The sequence below is a fragment of the Arachis ipaensis genome, chromosome B7 (genome assembly GCF_059453495.1).
Source record: "Arachis ipaensis isolate K30076 ecotype BB chromosome B7, ASM5945349v1, whole genome shotgun sequence".
Classification (NCBI taxonomy): domain Eukaryota; kingdom Viridiplantae; phylum Streptophyta; class Magnoliopsida; order Fabales; family Fabaceae; genus Arachis; species Arachis ipaensis.
The window spans coordinates 28,277,134-28,283,109 of NC_142442.1; the positions used below are offsets into that span (position 1 = coordinate 28,277,134).

Sequence of the window (5,976 nt, forward strand, 5' to 3'; positions counted from 1 at the left end):
AGGCATGATCTTGCCATCCTCCATCATATTGTCCATACTAAATAAGGAGAGGTCAAGCTCGGGAGCAAGAACACGGACTTGTTCCTTTAAATTTTCATACATCTCGGTCATACTGCTCACCATATGGCCCTGAAGCTCGACATAATCATCTTGGGCAGATTGAAGCCTTTCCTTAGCTTCCAATAGCTCACCATAGGCCCGAGTATTGCTCTCCTTATACTTCTTAGCAGCCTCCTCAGACAGATTAGTAGCTGCCTCCGCCACAGTAGCCCGATCTTTCTCCTTTTCTACATCAAGCTCCAACTTAGCCACCTTGGCATCCAGCTCGTCTTTCAAAGACTTAATCCTATCATATTCAGACTTAGCATCTTCTATAAAAGCTCTGGTAGCATGAACCGGAGACTCCTGGATAACTCGGGATAAGGCCACACTAATATTGGCCATCCGAATACTATAGCTCGTTATGAAGTCAAGGTGGTGCAGGATCAAAATGTCGTCCAGAGGGACTTTTCCATGAGGAGCAATCAATTTTGTGGCAAAAGCCACACCATCAAATTCTTTGTCATTGAGGTTATAAGTCCAAGGAGTCTTTTGCTTCTTGGGAGAAGGACCAGCAGTAGTAGGAGAGGAGGCAGCACCAGAGGTCGTCTGAGACGGGTCGGACAGAACTGGCCAAACTCTCGAGGTCAGAATAATCTTCCTCGGACCCTGAGACTCAACCACCGGCTTCTTCGGAGGCAGCTGTGCCGAAGACCCCCTCCCCCGATGTCTTATGTGACAGATTTTGGGCCGCCATCGCCTTTTTGGCCTTCTGAAAGGACTTCATAGAATCCGAAGATTTAACCATCTCTGAAAAGAAGACGGGAAAATAATTACACAGTCGAAAGAGGATAAATTCACAAATAAGAATAGAAAACTATATGTAAAGAAAGAGGTCGGACACTACCTAGCTAGATCAGCATGAATAAGGGAAGGATCTCCTAAAAACTTCTTAGTATCCAGGTGAGGAGGTTCCCCTCAATGCTCCTCCAAAATACCCACAAAAGCCTGTTCTACCTCATCTAAACTCTCCCAAGAGTATTTTAGGGCTACAGGATCTTTTGCCACCATAAAGGAAAGGTCGGCTCATCATTCTCATCCAAAAAGAAAGGGCGAATGCCCTCAACAACTCATACTTTAAAATAGTAATTTTTAAAGTCGCGAAAATATTCATCAAACATTGAGAAAACTTTCTTCCCCTGGGTAGCTCGAAAAGATATCCAAGAAGTTTTCTTCTTAGCCACTCCAGGTTTGGTCAAAACAAACAGGTAAAGAAAAAGAGACTAGGAAGGATGAACACCTAATTCTCGACACAGCAACTGAAAAATCTTTATAAAGGGCCAAGAGTTCGGATGAAGTTGCAAAGGTGCCACATTACAGTTTCACAAGAGCTCGGTTTTGAAGGCAGTAAAAGGAATGGTAACATTCAGCTGGGAAAAGAAGTAGTCATAAGCATAAAAGAAAGGTCTCTCTGTCCGTACTAAAGGAGGGAAACTAACTCTTTCCTCAAGGTTGGGCGACACTAATTCATAATTTCTCATCTTCCCTATACTCACAGACCCTATGAAAGCACCTAATTTTCTCACGGTACTCAGGATCGGTGATGAGCGGATAATTCATACGCTTTTTGGCATTGTTTTTAGTATGTTTTTAGTATGTTTTAGTTAATTTTTATTATGTTTTTATTATTTTTTAATTAAAAATCACATTTCTAGACTTTACTATGAGTTTGTATGTTTTTCTGTTATTTCAGGTATTTTCTGGCTGAAATTGAGGGACTTGAGCAAAAATCTGATTCAGAGGCTGAAAAAGAACTGCAGATGCTGTTGGATTCTGACCTCCCTGCACTCGAAGTGGATTTTCTGGAGCTACAGAAGTCCAATTAGCGCGCTCTTAATTACGTTGAAAAGTAGACATTCTGGGCTTTTCAGAAATATATAATAGTTCATACTTTGCCTGTAATTTGATGGCCCAAACTGATTCAAAGTCAACCCAAGAATTCTGGTGTTAAAACGCCAGAACTGGCACCAGAATTGGAGTTAAACGCCCAAACTGGCACAAAAGCTGGCGTTTAACTCTAGGAAAAGCCTCTACACGAAAATGCTTTAATGCTCAGCCCAAGCACACACCAAGTGGGCCCCGGAAGTGGATTTCTATATCATTTACTCATTTCTGTAAACCCTAGGCTCCTAGTTCTCTATAAATAGGACCTTTTGCTATTGTATTTTCATCTTGAGATTTCTAGAGCATCTTTGTATTACTTTGATCTCTTGATCACGTTTTGGGGGCTAGCCTCACGGCCATGCCTAGACTTTGTTCTTATGTATTTTCAACGGTGGAGTTTCTACACACCATAGATTAAGGTGTGGAGCTCTACTGTTCCTCATGAAGTAATGCAATTACTACTGTTTTCTATTCAATTCATGCTTATTCTTGTTCTAAGATATTCATTCGCACCCAAGAACATGATGAATGTGATGATTATGTGACGCTCATCACCATTCTCACCTTATGAACGCGTGCCTGACAAACACTTTCATTCTACATGAAAACAAGCTTGAATGCATATCTCTTAGATATCTAATACAGGGGACCGAGTCCGAGATATTAGAGTCTTCGTGGTATAAGTTAGAATCAATTGGCAGCATTCTTGAGATCCAGAAAGTTTAAACCTTGTCTGTGGTATTCCGAGTAGGATCTGGGATGGGATGACTATGACGAGCTTCAAACTCACGAGTGTTGTGCGTAGTGACAGACGCAAAAGGATCAATGGATCCTATTCCGACATGAGTGGGAACCGACAGATGATTAGCTGTGCGGTGACAACGCATTTTGGACCATTTTCACTGAGAGGACGGACGGTAGCCATTGACAACGGTGATCCCCCAACATTTGGCTTGCCATGGAAAGGAGTATGAAGGATTGGATGAAGGCAATGGGAAAGCAGAAGTTCAGGAGGAACAAAGCATCTTCATACGCTTATCTGGAATTCCTACCAATGAATTACATAAGTATTTCTATCTTATTTTATATTTTATTTATCTTTTAATTATCAATTCTCCTTAACCATTTGAATCTGCCTGACTGAGATTTACAAGATGACCATAGCTTACTTTAAGCCGACAATCTCCATGGGATCGACCCTTACTCACGTAAGGTATTACTTGGACGACCCAGTGCACTTGTTGGTTAGTTGCATCGGAGTTGTGAATAAAAGTGAGAATCACAATCGCACATACCATGTTTTTAGCACCATTATCAGAGATCACAATTCCATTCACCAAGTTTTTGGTGCCGTTGCCGGGGAGTGTTCGAGTTTAGACAACTGACGGTTCATCTTGTTGCTCAGATTAGGTAATTTTATTTTATTTTTAAGCTTTTTATTTTTTTTTGAAAAATAAAAAAATGTTCTTCAAAATTTTTAAGAATGAATTCTAGAGTTTCATGATGATTTGTTGAAGTCTGACTGGCTGTGAAGCCATGTCTAAACTTTTGGACCGAGGTTTCAACTTATAAGAGCTTGTTGATTTTTATCAATCTTGCTGTTGAATGTAGTGATCTGCTAAAGCTTGGCTGGCCATTGGTCATGTCTAGTGATTTGAACCGAAGCTTTCACTGAAAGCTTGGCTGGCTAATAAGCCATGTCTAATTCCTGGACCGGAGTTTTAGACTAACATTGCATGATTCCTGGAATTCTCATTAAGAATTTTGAATCCTTTATTTTCTTTTTCCAAATAATTTTCAAAAAATACCAAAAAAAATTTATAAAATCATAAAAATCAAAAATAATTTGTGTTTCTTGTTTGAGTCTAGTGTTAGATTTTAAGTTTGGTGTCAATTGCATGTTTTTCTTCCTCTTGCATTTTTCGAAATCTTATGCATTATGTTCCTTGTTGATCTTCAAGTTGTTCTTGATGATTTTCTTTGTTCTGATCTTTGAATTCTCCTGTTTGGTGTCCTTTGTTGGTTTTTCATATGCATTTGCAAAATTGTTATTGTCTCTAGTAACCAAACTTCTAAGTTTGGTGTCCTGCATGCATTGTTTATTTGATCTTAGTTTTTCCATGATTAGTTTCATTTTGTTGTTTCTCATCATTAAACATTCAAAAAAAAATTTCAAAATTGTGTCTTTTCAAGTCAATAATACAGAGAATTGAAGAATCAAAACATACAGCAGAGGAATTACAGAGAAAAAGCTGGGCGTTCAAAACGCCCAGTGAGGAAGGAAACTAGCGTTTAAACGCCAGCCAGGGTACCTGGCTGGGCGTTAAACGCCCAAAAGGGTAGTATTTTGTGCGTTAAACGCCAGAATGAATACCATTCTAGGCGTTTAATGCCAAGACAGCACAAGGGAGGTGATTTTTGTTTTCAATTCAAATCTTTTCAAATCTTCAAAATTTTTCAAAATCAAATCTTTTTCAAATCATATCTTTTCAAAATCAAATCTTTTTCAATTTTTTTCCTCATAATTTTCGAAAATCCTTGCTAACAATTAATGATTTGATTCAAAAAATTTCAAGTTTGTTACTTTCTTGTTAAGAAAAGCTCAATATTTGAATTTTAGAATCATATCTTTTAAATTTTTTGTTAGCCAAGTCATTAATTTTAAAATCAAATCTTTTTAAAATGTTTTTCAATCATATCCTTTCAATCATATCTTTTTAAAACCATATCTTTTCAATCATATCTTCTTAATCACATCTTTTTCAAAATAATTTTCAATCATATCTTTTTTATTGCTAATTTCAAAATCTTTTTCAAAATCACTTAACTAATTTCTCAATTTTGATTTTCGAAAATCATCAACCAATTTTTCAAAATTTCTTTTAATTATTTGAAAATCTTTTTAAATTTAATTTCGAAAATTCTTCCCCCTTCTTACATTTTTCTATTTAAGGGACTAACACTCCTCCTCAGTGTGCAATTCGGACTCTCTCCCTCTTGATACGTTTGAATTTTCTCATCTCTACCTCCTCCTTCTATTCTTCTTTTCCTCTGACACCTCCAGGAATCTCTATACTGTGACATAGAGGATTCCATACTCTCTTCTTCTCTCTTTCATATGAGCAGGAGCAAAGACAAAGGCATTCTTGTTGAAGCTGATCCTGAACCTGAAAAGACATTGAAGAGAAAGCTAAGAGAAGCTAAAGCACAACTCTCTGGAGAGGACCTAACAAAAATCTTCAAACATGAAGAAGACATGACAGCCAAAAATAACAACAATTCCAACAATGCAAGGAAGGTGCTCGGTGACTTTACTGCACCTACTCCCGACTTCTATGGGAGAAGCATCTATATTCCTGCCATTGGAGCAAACAACTTTGAGCTTAAGCCTCAATTAGTTTCTCTGATGCAACAGAATTGCAAGTTTCATGGACTTCCATTGGAAGATCCTCATCAGTTTTTGGCTGAATTCTTGCAAATCTGTGACACTGTTAAGACCAATGGGGTTGACCCCGAGGTCTACAAACTTATGCTCTTCCCTTTTGCTGTAAGAGACAGAGCCAGGACATGGTTGGATTCACAACCTAAAGAAAGCCTGAACTCTTAGAAAAAGCTAGTGAATGCCTTCTTGGAAAAGTTCTTTCCGCCTCAAAAATTGAGTAAGCTTAGAGTGGAAGTCCAAACCTTTAGACAGAAGGAAGGTGAATCCCTCTATGAAGCTTGGGAAAGATACAAGCAACTGATCAGAAGGTGTCCTTCTGACATGCTTTCAAAATAGAGCATCATAGGTATCTTCTATAATGGTCTGTCTGAACTGTCCAAGATGTCATTGGACAGCTCTGCTGGGGGATCTCTTCATCTGAAGAAGACGCCTGCAGAAGCTCAGAAACTCATTGAAATAGTTGTAAATAACCAATTCATGTACACTTTTGAGAGAAATCCTGTGAATAATGGGACAACTCAGAAGAAAGGAGTTCTTGAAATTGACACTCT

General features: G+C 38.3%; 1 non-coding gene across 1 annotated transcript; it reads right to left on the reverse strand.

The window, feature by feature from the left end:
* Window positions 1-5,644: 5,644 nt before the first annotated feature.
* LOC148550674 (small nucleolar RNA R71) lies at window positions 5,645-5,752 on the reverse strand. Its single transcript, XR_015893842.1, has one exon. It is a non-coding gene; the product is annotated as a small nucleolar RNA R71 (small nucleolar RNA).
* Window positions 5,753-5,976: the final 224 nt, after the last annotated feature.